Source organism: Uranotaenia lowii, chromosome 1 (genome assembly GCF_029784155.1).
Source record: "Uranotaenia lowii strain MFRU-FL chromosome 1, ASM2978415v1, whole genome shotgun sequence".
Classification (NCBI taxonomy): Eukaryota; Metazoa; Arthropoda; class Insecta; order Diptera; family Culicidae; genus Uranotaenia; species Uranotaenia lowii.
The window spans coordinates 96,840,193-96,860,262 of record NC_073691.1 but is presented as its reverse complement, the minus strand read 5'-3'; the positions used below and the strand labels follow the sequence as shown (position 1 = coordinate 96,860,262).

Sequence of the window (20,070 nt, the reverse complement as noted above, 5' to 3'; positions counted from 1 at the left end):
TGGTAATAGGCCTCCGAGAGGTCTATAACCGAGAAGAAACGGGATTTCTGAATACGTTGCAGTATTCCTAACATACTCGGAAATGGAAAATCGTCTTTACGCGTGACTGCATTCAGGCGTCGCGAATCTAGGCAGATACGCCACTTGCCATTGGCCTTTTTAACCGGTAATAAAGGATTCAAAAAATCAACGGGGCCATCGCATTCCTCAATCACACCAAGTTTCAGCATTCTCTCGATCTCGACGTCTAACACGGATTCTATTTTAGGTGACCATCTGTAGGTGGCAAATTTAATCGATTTTGCACCGGGAAGCAGTTCAATCGAATGCTTTAAGACATGAGTTCGTCCCAAACGTCCATGAACCGTGACGGGTAATTCTGAAATTGCTTCGAAAAGACACGATCGCTGTTGGACTGTAAGGTCATGTTCAGTTATTATATCTTCGGGTTTTTCAATTACTCTATCTGGAATCTCAATCGTAGGCATATCTAAACTGTCATCCTCTACTTGAACGGGGTCTTGAGAAGGGATTTCGGATTTCTGTTCCGGAGAAAGTTGGAAACAGAACTTTTCTGGTTTATCACTGAAGTAATCTTCAATCAACGTTAGCTGGTTTACTGAGTTAGGTTCCTCAGTTTTAGACGGCCCTAAATCCACGAACGACTTATCGGAACGCGTTAATTTAAATCCAAATTTTCGAAGGAAATCCATCCCGAGGATCAACTGTTTTGTAACCTCTGGTACTACGACCGTTGGAATCACGTGTGTAGTGTTCTGATAAGTGAATGGAAGATTCACAAAACCAAGACAACGATAGGCGGTCCCATCAGCTGTTGATACTTTAAGATTCAATGGATTGATTTTCAAGCCGAGCTTGTCAATTAAAGGCAACGAACTGATCACCGAAACACTGGCTCCGGTGTCAGCGAGTCCTACAACATTTTCGGTCATGATTTTCAAGGTAATATGGGGACATTTATGAGACATAGTATTGATATGAAAGGTACGTTCGAAGTAGTGAAAATTCTGGTTAGGAACCTGAGCGAAATTATGGTCAGGAGTTAGGTTCCCAATACCTCCCGTCCTTATTCGTTTTTTGAGTCGCTATTTCCTGTATAGCGCAGATTATGTCGATTTGGACACTGAAACGCAGTAGTATCAGCATGCCCACACATATGGCAAAATATTTTTTTCGTCTTGTCACATTCCCGCCACATGTGCCCTACTTTTCTACAGTTCCAGCATACGATACCATCTCTGGCCTGATTGTCTGCCTCATTTTTCTTTAACCGATCATTATTCCCTTTTCTTTCGGCTTGGGTCTTCATGACAAGAACGTCTTCATTTTCTAAACGGCTACCCGAATCTTCGTTTTCGTCTACTTCTTCCTCGTCAAGATAATTTAGTAACGCGTTTCGATTTAACGGTTTTAAACCAAACAAGTTTGTCTCAAGAGCATCAAATTTGTAACAAAGTTGAGCCAAGTGCTCGATCGAGTAGATCGGCTCCAGGGCAAGCCTACGTTTATACCCTAGTTTCATATTCTCAAATATGATATCGAATTTTTCTTGTTCCGTCATTTTCTTTGTCATTCTTCTCGCAAGGGTCTCAATTTCTGTAAGGAACGCACTAAATTTTTCATTAGGTTTTTGTTTCCTAGCCCGCATTTCTTCACGAAAAGATCGATCACGATTGGGATCATCGTACCTCATCATTAAATTTTCGACTAACTTACCCCAAGAAGTAAAACGTTCTTCATAAGTAGTGTACCAAATGAAAGCCTCATCGCGAAACAGAAGATGGGCATGAATTCGCAAATCGTCTTGGTCGATGCCATATGAACGACACAGGAGGTCAATTTGCCTCAGGAAATCTACAACAGGTACAGGGTTTGAATCTCCACTAAATTTGGGCCATTTTTCGATAATGTTACATTGTTGATACGGGAGTCGTCTTGGCTGAACTATATTCCCTACAGCACCGTATGGTCCTGATAAAGCTTCCCCTGATCTCCTCTGAGGAGCCTGATTAAACCTTGCACCATGGTATGGTGATGGAGGCGCTGATTGCGAATGTTGAGGAAAATAGAATTGTGGAGGATTAAGCGAATCGAGTCTATCACCAGAAGCAACAGGATTCATATATTCACGCGTAAATGGTACTGTACACGGAGGTACCATTGGATTCGAAAGACTCGAGGCATTCAAAGGGTTCAAATTACCTGGATCTACGCGTTGAGCCAAGCTCGAAATCTTAGCTTGCGGAGTTTGATAATTTCTCGGATTTTGTAAAGTTACATTCGCGATATTCTCGACTAATTGATCGATAGTCCTCCGATCTACCGCTCGATCAAACCGTACCGGTCCTTGATCAACAAGGCTGTTAACATACACCCGAATGTAGTTTTCGACTTCTGATACGTGAAGATATTCGTAATCGCCTGATCTAGGAAAATCCGGATTTCTTGCAAGTCCCAAATTGGACACGTTGTTAGCCGTCGAGTGGTTGAGAGCGTAATCTGGGAGAAACGGTTCCCCATCATTCGTCAATTGAGAGACATTAAGTCTATTACCCGCCGAGGCCACCGGCTGACCATTTATTTCACGATCCAGACTCGAAAACGGTAATCGATTCAATTGGGTTCTGTTACGCATCGCGATATTTTCTTGTGCACGCAACGACATGAGATCATATCCCAAAAACGGAGATTGATCATCCAACGAATTTCGCTGCGGAACCGCGTGACCACGAGACGTACTAGGTATGTTCATTTGCATTTCCGACGCGTTTAATCTCGCACCCGATTCGTTTGCCTGTGTGCCGAAAATCTGTGCATCCGTAGCCGAAGTGTTGGCTCGCGTACCCGAAATTTGTACTCGCGAGCCTGGAATATATCCTGGCGGAACGGAGAAATATGTTTGCGAACCGACGATATTTGGTTGCGTACCGGAAATAGAGATTTGAGGTTCGACGAAGTTCGTTTGATTATCAGACATGACATTTTGCGCACCGGAAGGATTCTCTATTACACCTGAAACGTTTGCTTGCGACCCGGACATATCCCTAACTGATGCAGTCGGAATATCGAGCATCGACTCCGATACCCGAGGAGTAGTCATAATCGTATCGGAAGTATTCTGGTCCGGACCAGCAACAGGAGTTTCCGTTGTTTTCGGTGTATCCCTACAAGTTATTTGGATCTTTGAAAAACTTTTGGCTAATAAATTTAGATCTATCTTGAAAAATCTCTCTGCCAAACCGCTTACAAGGTTTTTCAAAACTATTTGGTTTTGTTGCTCCAATTCGTTTTTCGGTGTGTATCTCCCTAACCGTCTGTGGTAATGTACTAATCGAGAGTACAAACTACCATGAGGTCGTCCAATGCTCAAAGTTTGCTCAATTTCTTTCAATTTACTTGTTATACGAACAAAGTCGTCTGTCAATGCTTGAGGCGTTGTGTAAACAATCGTCGCAGGATCTTCTTGATCACGCAACAAAATTCGCAAAGTTCTTCTTTTTGATTGTACAGGCTCATTAACATTGGCTCCTCTTAAAGCAAGCTCATAATTTAATTCCTCTTCCTCGAGGTGATCTGCGTTAATGTGGTAATGCTCCATTTTGCACGTAATTGGAAACTAAAGATAATTAAATAATTCAAATATATGTGACAAAAAATAACAAAATAATCCAATCCAATCCAAAATTCAAAAAAATGCAATAATAAACTTTGTCTAATACTATTACCAAATAATCCAAACAATTAATTAACTAATTCAATAATATATCAAACGAATAACTTTAAATACGAACTTATGATTCTTACGATTGCGATGGTCTGATCAACGTAAGCGAATTTGGTTCTAATGTGTCCAAGTTTTGTGGTTATGAAATCAATATTTTTTTAGGTTAACTGTATTTAACTCAACTGTTTTACGAGCCCCACGTTGGGCGCCAGATTTGTAACGAATGTTTTAGTTCCCGAAACAGCCAACAGCTTATAGCGCCACTCCCGGAAACCGAGAGGCTGTTGGTGCACGATTTGTGTCCCGGCTAGAGACTCTGATTCAAGGCGGGCTAACAGTTTTAACACTCAGTCCCACTTAATCTTCCCAACTTACCAATCGAGTTGCGGCCCTAACTTTCTTTAAACAAGTATGAGATGAATTGCACAACCCACAACTATGCGGACAAATCAAAATCTTACTCCCACGCAAACCAAATCAATGAAACCGTCAACGCTTCCCACCAATTTCAACACACGACTTTCAATTGAGCTAACACAATATGTTTAATTGTAGCGTTCATTGTGTTCCTGTAGCCCTGAGTGACGTCACTAATCATAATAGCTCTTAAGATTATTCACAAGTGTCTTAATCTAATCTGACCTTTTCGATTCAGCAAACCAAATTACGCATCGGTAGATTCCAACCTCCAACTAATAACCAGAGGCGACCATGTGGTTGGTGTCTCAGCTAACGCGCCAAAACACGACTCGTACTTAACTAGTACGATGGCTTTTTCAACACGTGGCAGTGGTTGATTCTCGGATGGCTTAGCGGTGGTGAAGCCTTCAATCGACGGGCTCGGCGGAACCGTATGGAGACCGGTGTGTTGATCGTACACCGTGTTCGAGCTCTCCTAATATTGGCAAAAATACTACGGTTGTAGCACGTGTTCCACTCCAAACCACCGTTGTGGATACCGTCTTCTTGGCCCCGAGATTGGCAGCGAAATAAGCCCCAACAAACACCCACGTTGAACAGTGGGTTGCCTATGTTCAACGAGATTGCTTAGAACCACATATTGTCAGATTTGGTGTAACAGATCTTACCTGCTGAGTTAGCTTAAATTGCTCACAGCGAATAAAAACCTCACTTGACTTAGGGTCAATGCAAGTTTGCCTAGATTTGTTCACATTAAAACAATTTATTAGATCACGCTAACACTTTACAACTTGTTACTTACTAGTGCAATTTTCGAAGCCACACTAACTATGCACTAGAGTAGCCTTATAGCTCTATTGCGGATTCTAAGTTTACAAAAAGAAATTAGCAAATTAGATTAGGTAGGCTTCTAACTATAGCTTGGCACGTTTTTACACTTACGAGCCTTCAAGTGCGGTCGAGCTCGATGTTATTCGCTGAACGGATTTCACCAAAGTGACTTACGATAGCCGACTAGACTAGCTACGATCCCCCCAATCTAACCCGCGCCAAATGATGGCTCAGCCACCGGCAGTTGTGTGTGTTGCACCCCATCTCATACACCCTAGCTGGTGGGCTTTTGTGCAAAATTTCAAGGACAAGGTAACATTCTTTAATACGCCTCTTTTTGCAACCCCGATCAGCTTATTGCAAAAATTAAATGAGTTCAAGTGTGGATCTCATCACGATGCAAAATCGTAAGAAGCCTAACTGTTTTGAATCCCGACCAGAAGATGGCGCGTCGAGCGGATAATTTAGCTTTCTATTTCTAAGCACGGTTTTGAGCTTTAGCTTTTTTATGGCAACTGAAATACAGTGGCTCACTACTAATCGACAGGGCGTAAACTAAATCATTACAACTTTTTTACAGGACATTTGCTGTAATAATAAATGAATCTTCGTAAACTTTTAAGGAAAACAATTTAAAATTACAGGTTTTGTTAATTACAGGTTGATTTATTTTAAAGGTTGCAGTTTCAGTGACACGAAATAGTCAAAAAAAAAAATCATTTGCTTCCCGAAACTCAACATGAATAATGAATTGCAATATATATCAAATTTTTAAATTTACTCAACGATGTATTTAGACGAATTTTTGTAACGCCAAAAGAAAACGTGTTTAATCTACAGAAATCTTGTGAACCTGCATCGGTTAAATGATTTCAATTTTATATAATTAAACTGTGTTAAATGTAATTAAACTGATTAAATAATTATTATTTTATAACAGAATCTGTTGGATGTTATCATATAAATTCTATTTAGACGGAGATATTTTTTGAAAATCAGGAAATTTCAGGTCAATTTGAAAACATCAATAAGGACTATTCAAGAGCTGTTAAAATATCAGATCAAGACGGTTATTTGAAAATCAGGACAAATCCTGAAAAATCAGGGCACTTGGCACCTCTGCAAAGCAATGCGCAGGGTTGATGCGTTATACTCTGCGTGTTTTCCTTTTTGGGTACATTTTCAACCCTGCGCATAATAAATCGACCGAAAGCCGAACAGCAGAGGGTAGTCACAACAAACACAATATTTACACTTTTTTCGTAATAAGCATTAAAGGCCCACTTACACGCTAAGAAAATTGTACATACTGTTTATGTAAAAAGTACATACTTTGAAGTTCGACAACTTTTACGTAGAAGTGAGTTTCAGAAATTACATACTTTGTCAGTTCTTTGTGTTCTACAAAACCCTCTCTGTAGAAAGAACTGTAATTTCAGTAAATTTGTAGTTGATGGCGTTTTGCATCTCACTCGCACCACCAAGAGTCAGTCTATGATTTGCATCCCACTTGCGCGCACATAACAACTTTTGCAAAACTGCCCGGTGAGTCTTTGCGAAAACATCGAAAATTGTTCGCTTCTTCGGTAAGTTTAGAAACATTTACAACTGCTGTATGTTTTTTTATAATTCTTCTCCATAATTTAAGGATAGTGGTTGGTTTCCTCTGGATCCAGAAGCGACATGAAACCGGACGATTTCACAATCTGATTTCAATAGTCCCAGCCGCAGTGAAGCGAACCAAAAAGGGTATGTACTTTTAATTATTTATTTTTTAACAATGTTGCTAACTATTTTTTTTGGCTTGTACAGGATTTCTAACTTCTCCGGCCTGTCGGCTATACTGAATCCCATAGAAATCCAGTCCCAAATTCTTGCCTAATGAATGACACCAGCTCAAGCAACTGTCCCGAAGTGGCCAATCAGCGTGTCTTCCAGTTTATCCACCATAGTATGGCCAATTCAACAGTAAAAACTGTTCAATGAACCAACGAAGACAGTTTGCTAAAACAAACAGCTGGCCCGGAAATGATGGAGGTTTTATCCAATCGAAAAAAAATTACTAGGTCCATATAGCTTTAAAATTATAATTGATGGACAATAAATAAGCATACTAAAAAAGAAATTGAATTTATTTTTGAAAGAAAATATCCCTGCTTCTTAATTCCAAATTAGAATTTTGATTTTTTCCTATTTTATGTGATTTTAACATACTTTCCAGTTCACATAGCTCTACGTTCTTTTGCGTACTTTCTACATACTGGTATGTACCAGCCTATATTACATAATTTTCCGTACCACCATTTTTACATACTGGTGGCTTCCTGCACTTACGGGTTGTTTTGACTTCTTTTTACATACTTTTGTGTAAGATTTTCTAAGGGTGTACTCTTCACGAGTAAAATCTTATTTCATCAAGAACTCAACTTTGCGACGAATGATTTGTAACAAGGTGAAATCGATGGGAATGAATAAAAGATGAATTTCCAGCCGGACTCGTTCCTTGAAATGTAATACAGCTATTATTTTTATTCTGATTCTCTCACCATGATGAAATTTCCGCGGTGATAACTGGAGGAATCGAAATAAAAACAGTTGTAGAAGGTTTTTAGGAACGAGTTTGGCTGGAATTTCATCTTTCAACCATACCATATCGATTTCACCAGTTGCTAGTTGTGTCGCATTTTTGAGTTGAGTTGACATAAGATTTTGTCGTATTCATTACTGTAAACTGAACTGTTCAAATAGAATGATGAAAATCAAGGAATATTTAAATATTCCTTGGATGAACATTATTTTTTTAAGAGGCACATAGATAAATCACTGATAAACAGTCATTTTTTTAAATTTTGTAACACCATAACGTGTCCATTCTCTAGTTCAAGGCCCTGGTAAAATTCATTCGCAAAATGTCATTCATCGCCATCGCAGACAAGTTTGCTTGCATCAATGGGTATAGTCAGTTTCGTGCAAAAAGCTGATAATCGTTGATCGTCTTGTTTCGAAACGAATCATAAAATCGCTTTTCTTTCTTGTGCAAGATTTTCCTGTAAAATATGCTTATGCATCTCTTGATTGGCAAATCGATCGTCGTTCGCTCGGTGACGAAACTGTGCAGTTGAAAAGTGTCTCGGTTTGGCTTCGCCAGGAATAAGGGCTACTTCCGTGTGAAAATTGTGTGAGTCAACGAAATAGCTAATAATGGCCAAAAGTGGAAGTGGTGACAAAAATTGACATGGCTATGAAACCAGCGCAGAAAATAATTTCAGTCTTTTTTTTGCTGAACGGAGCAAAGATTATGAAGTGACATTTGTCCTGTACGGTTCAATTTGTAGACAGGTGTTCAAAAAGTGACGAAGAAATCGAAAGATTCTCAAATCGAAGCAATAAAACAGCGTACACGATTCTTTTTACATCGATTGAAAATTGTGTGCTGTAGGTAAATGTGGCATGTGGAGAAAGGGAGAAAAAATCAAACAGTTCAAGCGAATGGAATCTGCAAGCGAGCAACAAGAAAAAATGAACGGAAAAACTAGGCCTACTTTCTAAAAATGGCCTTGTCGCACAGCTTGAGTTTGGAAAATAATGTTCTACTCGGAAGAAGAATTTGAGTCCCAAACTTTTGCTGAATTGCTATGATCAACCAAATATAACAGGTAAATCAACATCATCCGTATCATCACAGATATCAGTGGAAACACCCACAACCAATAAAATAGTGTTTTTTCCCTTCGATTTACGCAACATTGTTGATAGTTCAAGTTATCGCAGGACGCAGGAGGGGCATTTGGTAAACTCGTTATTTTTCAACCTGTTTTTTTTGGTGGTCGCGCTGCGAGCTGCGATAGATTGAATTGAGCAGAAGATGTGGAATAAAGCAGAACAAACTACGGGCGGGCAGCATATACAATACCATGCACAACTCTGGCACTACGACGATACGACAGCTGGTTTATTGCGTGCATATCTTTTATTTACTTTTGCTACTCCATTCGCTCGACAGCCCGATGGGATAATAAAATGGTCTGTGGTGCGGATGACCTTGAGTGTGCGTTTTCATTGTTTTAAAGCCAAATGCATTGAATGCGTCTGGAAAGGTTTAATCATTTAGATGATTATTGAAAAGAAAAAAATACTGATATAAAAATTATTTGACATTACCTATCAGATCTCTAAAAAAAACTGTATGCATGGTCTATTCGTGCGGGTGTAAATAACAGTTGCGAATTGCTCTACAAGTTTGGTTTCCTATCATATACCGTATTTTTTTTCACCTGGAGTCAAACTAGAGGCAACCTAGGTTCGCTCTAACTGCTGTCATCGTGCTCATTTATTGCTCGAGAGGCAACCTAGGTTCGCTCGAAAAAGGGACGGAGTCGCCCTGAGAAAAAAGTCAGTTTTGCGAGAAGTTCACCAATACTCTCAACGTTGTTGTCAAAACATTAAACAGCTGTTTTTGGCTGAAAACAAAACAGTTGAAATAATGAATGGGCAAATGATTATTGCCGCGATTTTGAACCTCTTAGCCAAGCAAAATCGTACTATCTGCAGTCCAGTGCAATCCGGACACGAAAAACGGCAATCCGGATGTGAAGAACCGAATGAAGAAATCCAGAAGGGAGAACAAAATGACAGCTGCATGTAAACATTGCGCTCGTTCTCACGCACACCTACGTATGGAATAACTCGAAACCCGAAAGCTGCTTTTTTATTCTGACAGTTCCAGAGCCAAATCCGGAATCAAAAAAAAATACGCCAATAGACGTAATTACTCTGAGTTTTTACGCGGTTTGATTTTGCTCAGTTTTTCTAACATGGCTTCTTTCTACAATGTTTTGTCGTGGGCACGATTCTTCTATACACGGCTCTCGCGAATCAACACGTTTTTTAAGCGAATAAAATATTTCAAGTCTATTGCGTTTTTTTTTAATGTGTCTTTATTTGTATCAATTCATCATTACATTTATATTACATTATTACATTAAATTAGATGTTCAGCTCATTAATGAACTGTTCAGACCTCTATAGTTAACAAGATAATAAAAATTTATTTATAAGACTTAAAATTTGCGAGCGCAATCAAGTATTTAATGTAGGAGAACATCCTGTAACTGCAAAAAAAAAATTTAAACTTAAAACTAAAGAATATTCTAAAATTAAACTAATTATAAAGCGAACGAATCTCTGCGATGGAAGACTGCATCGATTTTCTTCTGAAGTTGGAGATGATTTTGTTGGCCATCTCTTCGATCGATTCAATGCCCGCAATCCGATGAAGATCTTCGGTGCTGTGCCAAGGTGGAAGCCGCAAAATCATTTTCAGGACCTTGTTCTGAATCCTCTGGATGGATTTCTTCCTCTTCGCGCAGCAGCTAGACCAAATCGGAACTGCATACTTACATTATCGCTGGTCGGAACACTGCCCCTATTCGCATATGAGTCCCATGTGTAAAAACAGCAAACCGAGAAAAACGCTTGTAAAGTTTGAAACTTGTTTCCATAAAAACAATCGTATAAATCATTTGTTGGCAAAACCTATCAATACTTCGGATAGAAAACACTTCAAAGAATACTTCTGTTTACTTTTGCGCTTATACTAACTAATAATTACGGAGAAATTTCAATAAAACACTCATGTGACTCATATGCGAATATTCTTAACCCTCGAACAGAGATTATTCGCAAATGAGTCTCTGGTGCTAAAGTTATCGGCAAGTGGCTAGTACTTTTCTAACGTATTTTTTCCATTTGTTTACCATTCTTTTTGATGACAGAAGAAAGTTATCGAAAGATTTTGATTCCAAACTGATTTCAATCAAGGTTTATTCGCCAAGTGGGATGTGTTTTCCAGTGTTTTTCGAAAACCTTGTTTTCATTCCTGTGAAATTGCTGCAAATTTAACATACATCTTCATCATTTAATTCAATGTGTGTTACGGATACGTAGATAACAACGACCAAAAGTCTGCTGGATTCAAGACAAAGAAGGAGATTTGTCCCGGGAACATCTTCCCAGGTAATAACCGAAAACAGTGGTATTGGTATTGTTGTGCATATAGAAAAAAGTATTGAACAAAGTTTGTTATTTTATTACCGAAACAAAACTTCTAGTACCACCCACCCGATCACACATTAGATCGTCAAAATTACCCACGAAGGAACCATCCTGAACTGATCTATTAAGCGTTGTTCATCGGTTGATTTTAGTCGAAAAAATAATGTTGGTACCAGTTACTTATTAATGTTTTTTGTGACTAAGAACCAAAATTCTTTGGAATCATTTCGATACTTTACGTTTAATTTTTATGTAAATTAATGTTTTAAGCATTAAATTATTGATTTACTTCATTTTCTATCTATCCTTTCCTTCGATTGAAAGCTCTGGCGCTGAATTTTGGTCATGGGACTCATATGCGAATATTTTTCACATGGGACACATCAGGGGTCATATTTTTTTCGAAATTTTGGGAACAAACTTCGAACAAAAACTTGTTTTATAGGTAAATTGGAGCACAAAGAAGCGTTTTCCATCGATAACTCAAAAACGATGAAAATGCACATGGGACTCATATGCGAATAGGGGCAGAACACTTGCTTATAAATAAGCATGTTATTCTTCAGGCAAAGTCGGGATTTCCTGTTGATGATAGAATAAAGAGATTTAGTGTATTTATTACATTTAGATTGAATATCTTCAATGTGATTTTTAAAAGTAAGATTCCGATCAAGTGTGAGTCCCAAGTACTTCACGTGATCAGACCATTCTAATGAAACCCCATGAAATGATTTTCATTAGATTTTAAAAATTCAGCTCTTGGCTTATGGGGAAATAAAATAAGTTGAGTTTTGGAAGCGTTAGGAGAAATTTTTCCACATTTTCAAGTAATTCAAAAAGGAATTTAAATTTTGTTGCAGTCTACTGCGTACCACCCGTAAATCTCGACCTTTGGCTGAAAGCAAAGTATCATCAGCAAATATACTTCTACCTTTTCCTTCTCTTCCTTTTCAGGAAGATCAGAAGTAAAAATATTGTATAAAATTGGCCCAAGTATACTGCCCTGAGGGACACCAGCTCTAATGGGTGTCCTTCCAGAGCATGAATTTTGATAGCTTACTTGTAAGGTTCGGCTAGTCAAATAATTTTGGTGAGATATACAGGAAAACCAAATCGAGCTAATTTAGCTACTAAACCTTTGTGCCAAACACTGTCAAATGCTTTTTCAACATCTAGAAGAGCAACACCAGTTGAATAACCTTCAGATTTGCTAGATTTAATCATATTAGTTACACTCAAAAGTTGATGTGTAGTAGAATGTCCATGACGAAAACCAAATTGTTCATCAGGGAAAATAGAATTCTGATTGATGTGAATCATCATTCTATTCAAAATAACTCTCTCAAATAGTTTACTTAAAGAAGGAAGCAAACTAATTGGTCGATAACTTGAAGGCTCTGAAGCACTTTTTCCAGGTTTCAAAATTGGAGTTACTTTGGCATTTTTCCATTTATTGGGAAAATAAGCCAAGTGAAAACATTTATTGAAGCCAGTCTCACTTGAGCTACGGTACGTATCGCATCGTGTTTTCAATAGCTGTGAGCAAACAAACTTACCCCTTTTTTTCGCTTAATTTTTCATACTTCCTTCTGAGCTGAAATATGACCCCCGGTGAGGATAATCCGGAAAACCAAGTTAAGGTTCAACGGGTTAGAAAATATCCCGAAAAACATCCTGGACCATACTTAGTGATCGCCGAATCAACCGAAAATCAGTTAGCTTGTGCCAAAATTGCGAAATCTTTGATAAAAAAGTTTGGCAATGATTACATTCGTGCGACGCCGATGTCGAAGAAGAAGTTAAAAATTTTGATGCGAACAAAGGAGTCTGCAAATTGTCTGGTAGAGAAAAAGGGCGATGAACTCCGATTTGTGATACCGCAACGCTTAGTCGAGTGCCTTGGTGTGGCTTATGTGGAAACAACCGTTGAGGATGAAGAGTTAGCTAATGCTGTGTCTTATGATAAGCGAAAGTTGATGCAACGTGATAATCCTGATATTTTGGAATTCCGTCGAATCATTCGAAATGTTTTTTTTTTTTATTTACAAGTAGTTTTATTAAGGCATTTAACTCATAAAGTTTTTTTGTGCCGAGTATTGATTTCACTTTTGTGTGATGTTAGTAAGAGGGGGGCCGTAATCGTCGCGGCTACTCAACTGTTAATTAATTTAACTAGAGGAAAGGAAAGAGGATTGTGTAGGGTCACTCTCGAGTACAGATTTCCGTCTTGGGTTGGTGGTGGCTTCCTGTAGCGTGGTTTCGTTAGCTACCTCAGGTATTGTCTTCCTGGCCAGCCTTCTTTCCAGCCTTCTTATCGAACCGGTCGGACGAGAGGTTGTTCTAATGAATAGACGAAAAGAGCATTAGATAGAGTAAAGACAGAGGGGAAGAGGACTAAACGACCAAGTCAGACATTTTAAGATATTTGTATATAGGGTACAAATACTCAAGATCTAAGTTTGCCAAGATGTCTCGAATTGGAACACCAGGTAGTTTACTTCGGGCCCTAAGGGTATCCAGTAGCCAAGCCCTCGATCGATCAAACCGTTCACACGTCCACACAACATGATCAATGTCGTGGTAGCCATCCCCACAAACACAAACATTGCTTGTAACTAGTTGTATACGAAACAAATGCGCGTCAAGCCGGCAGTGATTTGACATGAGCCGAGAAACTACGCGAATGAAATCGCGACTCATGTTAAAATGCTTAAACCATGCCTTCGTCGGAACCTTAGGGATAATCGTATGGAACCAACGTCCCTTTGTGCCATTATCCCAGCTAGACTGCCAAGCGTTAATCGCTAAAGTGCGAGGTATTGAAAAATATTCATTGTAAGTTATTATCCTCTCAAAAATTTCACCTTGTAACGCGCCCACCTTAGCCAATGAGTCCGCATTCTCATTGCCTTGAATAAGACAATTAGACGGGATCCAAGCTAAGGTAATCCTGTACGAATTTTCGATCAAAGCGCCCAATATCCCTGAAATTTCCAGCAAAAAATGGGAAGAGCGCTTCATCAGTTTCATCGATCGAATCGCCTCAACGGAGCTGAGACTATCCGAATAGATGAAATAGTGGTCTACGGGCAGTGTGCGAATGTGTTCCAAGCTACAATAAATTGCGGCTAATTCAGCAACGTAAACGGAGCATGGCTCTCGAAGCTTGAACGAAGCTTCAAAGCGCTCATTGTACACTGCGAAACCAGTCGCGCCGTCGATTCTAGAACCATCAGTAAAGAACATTTTTGTAGGGTCAATTTCACGTACTTTTGATGCAAAGATTGAAGGAATGACGTTGGGTCGGACGTGATCTGGTATTCCACGGATGTCAGCGGTCATGGACAGATCGAATCTTATCAAGGAACTGCTAATCGGGTAAAAGTGACTCGTGTCCGAATTTAATAAAGAAGGATTTATTTCTAATTGACTAAAAGTTTCATAATTGTTTACATATTTTACTAGCGGATTAATATTCATAAGCCTTTCCAAATTTTCTATCACCAAAGGATTCATAGTAACACTTCGAATTAGGAAACGTAGCGATAAATCGAAGAACCGATTTTTCAACGGCATTATTCCCGCCAGTACTTCGAGACACATCGTATGTGTCGACTGCATACAACCCATGGCAATATGCAAACAACGATACTGTATTCGTTCTAGTTTAATCAAGTGGGTTTGCGCGGCGGACCCAAAGCAAAAGCTTCCGTATTCTATGACCGACAGTATCGTTGTTTGGTATAACCTGATGAGGTCCTGTGGATGAGCACCCCACCAGGTTCCAGTAATCGTTCGAAGAAAATTGATTCTCTTTTGGCATTTTTGAGTCAAGTACCTAATATGTTTTCCCCAGAGGCATTTAGAGTCGAACCAGACACCCAAATATTTAAAACTAAGAGATTGAGTTAGAGTTCTACCCATCATAAGGAGCTCTATTTGAGGAGGGGAATGCTTCCTTGAAAAAACTACTAACTCGGTTTTACTAGGCGAAAACTCGATGCCTAGATTCCTGGCCCAATGTGATAAATTATTTAGAGTTTCTTGTAACGGGGGTTTAATTTGAGTGCCTTTTTTACCTGTGATATGAACAACACAGTCATCCGCAAGCTGTCTTAGCGTACAATTTTGTGCCATACAAGCATCGATTTCTCGGACATAAAAGTTGTATAGCAGGGGGCTTAAACATGAGCCTTGGGGTAGACCCATGTAACTAATTCGCTCAACGTTGGTTTCTCCATGACTAAAATGCATGATTTTTTCAGACAACAGGTTATATAAAAAATTATTCAATATTGGTGAAAGCCCGCAAGAGTTAAGATTACTAGATAGTACTTCTATGGACACCGAATCGAATGCCCCTTTGATGTCCAGGAATACTGCCCCCATCTGCTCTTTTTGGGCAAACGCCAATTGAATGTCTGATGAAAGTAATGCTAGACAGTCGTTCGTACCCTTGCCTCTACGGAATCCAAATTGTGTACTTGACAACAGATTGTTTGATTCAACCCATTTATCTAGCCGAAAGAGAATCATTTTTTCGAGCAATTTCCGGAGACACGAGAGCATTGCAATCGGCCTATACGAGTTGTAATCAGAAACTGGTTTTCCCGGTTTTTGGATGGCGATGACTTTCACTTGTCTCCAGTCATGCGGAACAATGTTCATCTCTAAACATTTATTGAATAAATTCAACAAGCGTTTCTTAGCGGTATCTGGCAGATTCTTCAACAAGTTGAATTTGATTCTGTCCATTCCGGGAGCAGAATTGTTACAAGACCAGAGCGCAAGTGAAAGTTCGACCATCGAGAATTGATCCTCTGTTTCGGAACTATTCTCTGTATCCCGATAGTTTTTCTGAGCTGGTACTGCGTCCGGACAGACCTTTTTCGCGAATTGTGTCAGCCATCGACTCGAGCTTTCCTCACTTTCGTTCGAAGGTGTGTGATTTCGCATGTTTCGAGCTGTTTTCCAAAGCGTGTGCAGAGACGTTTCTCGAGATAACCCATCCACGAATCGCCGCCAGTACCCACGTTTCTTGCCCCTGATCAAGTTCTTGAACTTGCGTTCCAAGGCCAAGTAACGTTGGAATTTTTCTGGCAATCCGGTTCTGCGAAACTCAACAAATGCCTTGCACTTTTCTCCTCGCGCACGTGAGCAGTCACCATCCCACCACGGAGTGGGAGGCTGTTTCTGTATCGTCGAATTGTGCCCGTCGACCTGTGCCCCGATTGCACAGTCCACAATTGTCCCGGAAATAAAACTGTACTCTGCCTCCGGAGGCAGTTCATCCGTTGATTCGATGGCATCAATGACACTCGATGCGTACTTTTTCCAATCTATATTCTTTGTGAGGTCATAAGGAATATTGATCTCTTCGGGTGGACTACGCCATGGGAGTTGAAGTCTCCAAGAACTAGCCGGGGTTCTGGGAGAAGTGAAATAATATTCGCCAATTGGTTCCGGCTCACGCTTGAATTTGGCGGAATATATACCGAGGCTAGGCAAAGGTCTTGACCTTTAATTCTAGCTTGGCAACTGACGACTTCAATACCTGGAGATGGTTGTAGTGGAATACGATAGAAAGAGTGGCATTTCTTGATCCCCAAAAGAACGCCACCCCCTCGTTGACCATCACGATCCAGGCGAATAATATTGTGGCTATGGAAGTTGAAATCTGTGTTAGGAGAGAGCCAAGTTTCGCATGAGGCGAACACATCACAATTAAAATTGTGTACCAATACTTTAAAGGAGTCTAATTTTGGTAAAATACTTCTGCAGTTCCATTGCAATATAGAAACAATTTCTCTTACCTCAATGGACGAGTTATTCATCAAAAGAAATTGCTTCTGCGATGAGGGTCATAGTACAAGCTTTCTTTTTCAAGACTTCTCTCAAAAGAGGTACAAACATATTAATCATAGTCCTCCAACCTGCTGGTACACTGAAAAAGTCCAAGATGAACGCAACAATTTCCGAAAATTTCATCTTACCATCAGATGAAAAGCTGGGCAAACTGTTCGACGATGGATCAGATGCAGTTTCTCTGGGAATTGTTGCATTCCTGTTTGCTACTGATGGTCCTGAATTCTGAAGGAAAGTCTGGGGTTTTGACTTACCAGAAAGTGGAGGGAAGTCCTTCGGGGACGGATTAAAACCCGGAGGTCTCTGAATAGGAGGGGTAGAATAACTATTTCCACTTTGAGGATTTTTTGTTTTATTAACTTTGCTGGCAGCTGATCGGGGTTGTGTGTTAGTTGTGCGTTTCCTTTTTGGAGCCTGTGAAACATTTTTTTTAACAAATGGCCCAGCTGATGTTCCTTCACATGGATCCTCCCCTTCGGATTCATACTCACTTAGAAGGCCAAACTGGTTCTCTGAGACGGTTGGCAAAGACTTCATCAGCATGTCTCTATATGATTTCTTAGAGCGGGTTTTTAAAGAAGTCTTGATTTTTTCCCGGCGCGATATGTACTTCGGACACGCCGAGAGAGCATGAGATTCCTCGCCTGTGCAATACAAACACTTGCTTACTGCTTGTACTTCACACGAAGCTTCCGCATGCTTCTCCCCGCACTTAGAGCAGCGTGCCTGATTGCAACAGTAGGCGGCCGTATGATCCAACTGCTTGCAATTCTGGCAGTACATGACCGAAGGCACATAAAGTCTCACAGGTAGACGAACCTTCCCGATCGCAACGTAATCAGGAAGTGCAGTGCCGGAAAAGGTAACCCGGAAAGAGTTCGACAGGAAAAATGTTCGCTTTTCCCCCTCGCCAGATGCTGTTTTCAGCTGACGCGCGTCCAGCACCTTGACCGTGGGAAGACCAGGGTCTTTGAATCGGCCAACCCCGGACTCCACAAGATCATCGACGGTCAAACCCTCCTCGGTTACCACTCCGTCGATTTCCACGTCACGAGCGGGAACGTATACGCGATACTCGATCGTAAACTTCGGGTCACAAGCAATGGCATTTGCTTCCTTCAGGCTACCAACAACAATGCGCATCTTGTGCGGTCTCATCGGCTGGTAGCTGATTACGGAAGGGTAAGATCTGTCGAGGTCTCGAGCGATGGAAATCACATTAGGTGATTTCCCGTTCATTTTGGGCCGGATGTAAACTACCCAAGGTCCCTCCGATTCAGGTTGGTAAACCCGACGACGAGGGGGAGGTTTAGGTAGCTCGTTAGCTTCTACAACAGGGAAATTTTCTTGAGGGGTGGATAATGATGCGGAGTTTCCGAATACAAAGGGAACAGGGGAAATTGACAAGTTATAGGACTGCGGTAAGGGGTCAGGGGTATTTTCCGTGTCCGATAGGTACATTGGATATTCTTGAAGTCGTTCCTCGGATAATATTTCCGCGGAACCATCCCCCTGGAAAGGGGGATCTTCACCCGCCTCGCCGTCGTCATCCATTAAGCGGTAACTTCCGACTTAATGGGTAGCGGAGAGCAGAACCAAATAAAGATAAAATATAAATTAAATAATATAAACGAAAGAGAAAAAAAAAATAGAAAAAAACAATGAAAAATTTATATAAAAAATAAAGGTAATAATAACTGAAGCAAGTATTAAAGAAGGAAAATAAAAAGAGAAAAAAAAACCAAAAAAAATTCTTTTTGGAAAAAAATAAAATAAACTTCTTTTTTGAACCACCCTAGGTGGTCGAACCACCCTGGTCCAACTGATACCGAACCAAAAACGTGGTCTTTTGTTGTCGGCCGACTGGTGGCTACCAATGACAGCAGCTCCCTATTGTCTGCTGCTGGAGAATCGATGCTGATGACGATCAAATATTTCGACCATGGAACTTCGAAACACCGGCACTAATTTTCTTTTGTTTCACTTAAACACAAAACCGGTATAATTAGGCTGCACTTCGGTATACATACCCGGATAATAACAACCGAAATTAACTTCTTCACTCACTGCTGTTAAGCGATAGCACAGAGGAAAAAACGCGACTGTCTTCGTCAGGAGTTGCGAAACGAATGATTCGAAATGTTGATAACAAAAAAACACCACTTTACACTGTAATATTTACATTTTCTGGCACCGAACTACCAACACACATCGAAATTGAGAAAATATTATACCCATTAAAGAAATACATTTTTCCGGTTCGTCAATGTGGTCAATGTTGGCGGATTGGTCATATTAAAAGCCAATGTAAAAGTCAAGTGAGATGTAATAAATGCATTAATGGAACGGGCGAGCTTGAACACATTTGTTCTGCTGACGAACCTCAATGTGTGAACTGTAATTGATCGCACAGAGCAAACGATCACAAGAAGTGTCCGAAACTTATATTGAAAAAGCAGAAGGATCAAGAACGAAGTGAAACATTCTCCCAAGGCCAAACTGACTGGTTTTGCCACACCGGAACGAAAAATGCCGCGAATTTCAACTGTGTACAACAACAACAACAACAAGTCCTATCGATATCTCCAACCTCAACGGCTAATATTCGAGCTAGTGCTGCTAAGCGACGCTGTGGTGATGATGATGACCTGGAAGAAGAACCGCCCCGTCTCGAGGTAAATATTTCGGAGGGGGTGTGTGATTCCATTCAGGCAAGCATCGGATCCGAGGAAGTTATGGGAATCTTATGCGAAATAACGGATGAAGGAATAAGGGAAAAAATTACAACAGAAACCCTGGGAAAAATTTCTGATGTTGTAACGCAGAACATTAGATCTTATCTAGGTTCCTTGCGTTTATGATAAACGATCACGTCGAACAACGAAGAGTGCAGAATCCCACTGCGTAGTATTCAGTGGAACTGTAGAGGAGTTCTTACCAAAAAATCGTCGCTTATCCATTTGATTAACTCTGAAAGGGCCAACGTGATACTTTTAAGCGAAACACATTTAGATATGTAGTTCCAAAAATTTTGTCGTTCCACAATTTGACATTTTTAGAACCGATGGCAGGAGCAATTCAATGGGAGTTGCCCTTGCAATAAGAAGAGAACTCCGTCCTACAGCTTTTGCCGTACCTGGATGTTTCGATATACA

The 20,070-nt window shown here is 40.2% G+C and overlaps 1 protein-coding gene across 4 annotated transcripts in view; it reads left to right on the top strand.

Moving 5' to 3' along the window:
- Positions 1–7,987: 7,987 nt before the first annotated feature.
- Positions 7,988–20,070, top strand: part of LOC129751366 (mucin-2) — a 55,619-nt gene continuing 43,536 nt past the window's right edge. For all 4 annotated transcript variants that reach the window (XR_008738693.1, XM_055746828.1, XM_055746839.1 and 1 more), the window contains exon 1: positions 7,988–8,652. The gene's annotated coding sequence lies outside the window, so the exon portion shown is untranslated. The remainder of the gene's footprint in view (positions 8,653–20,070) is intronic.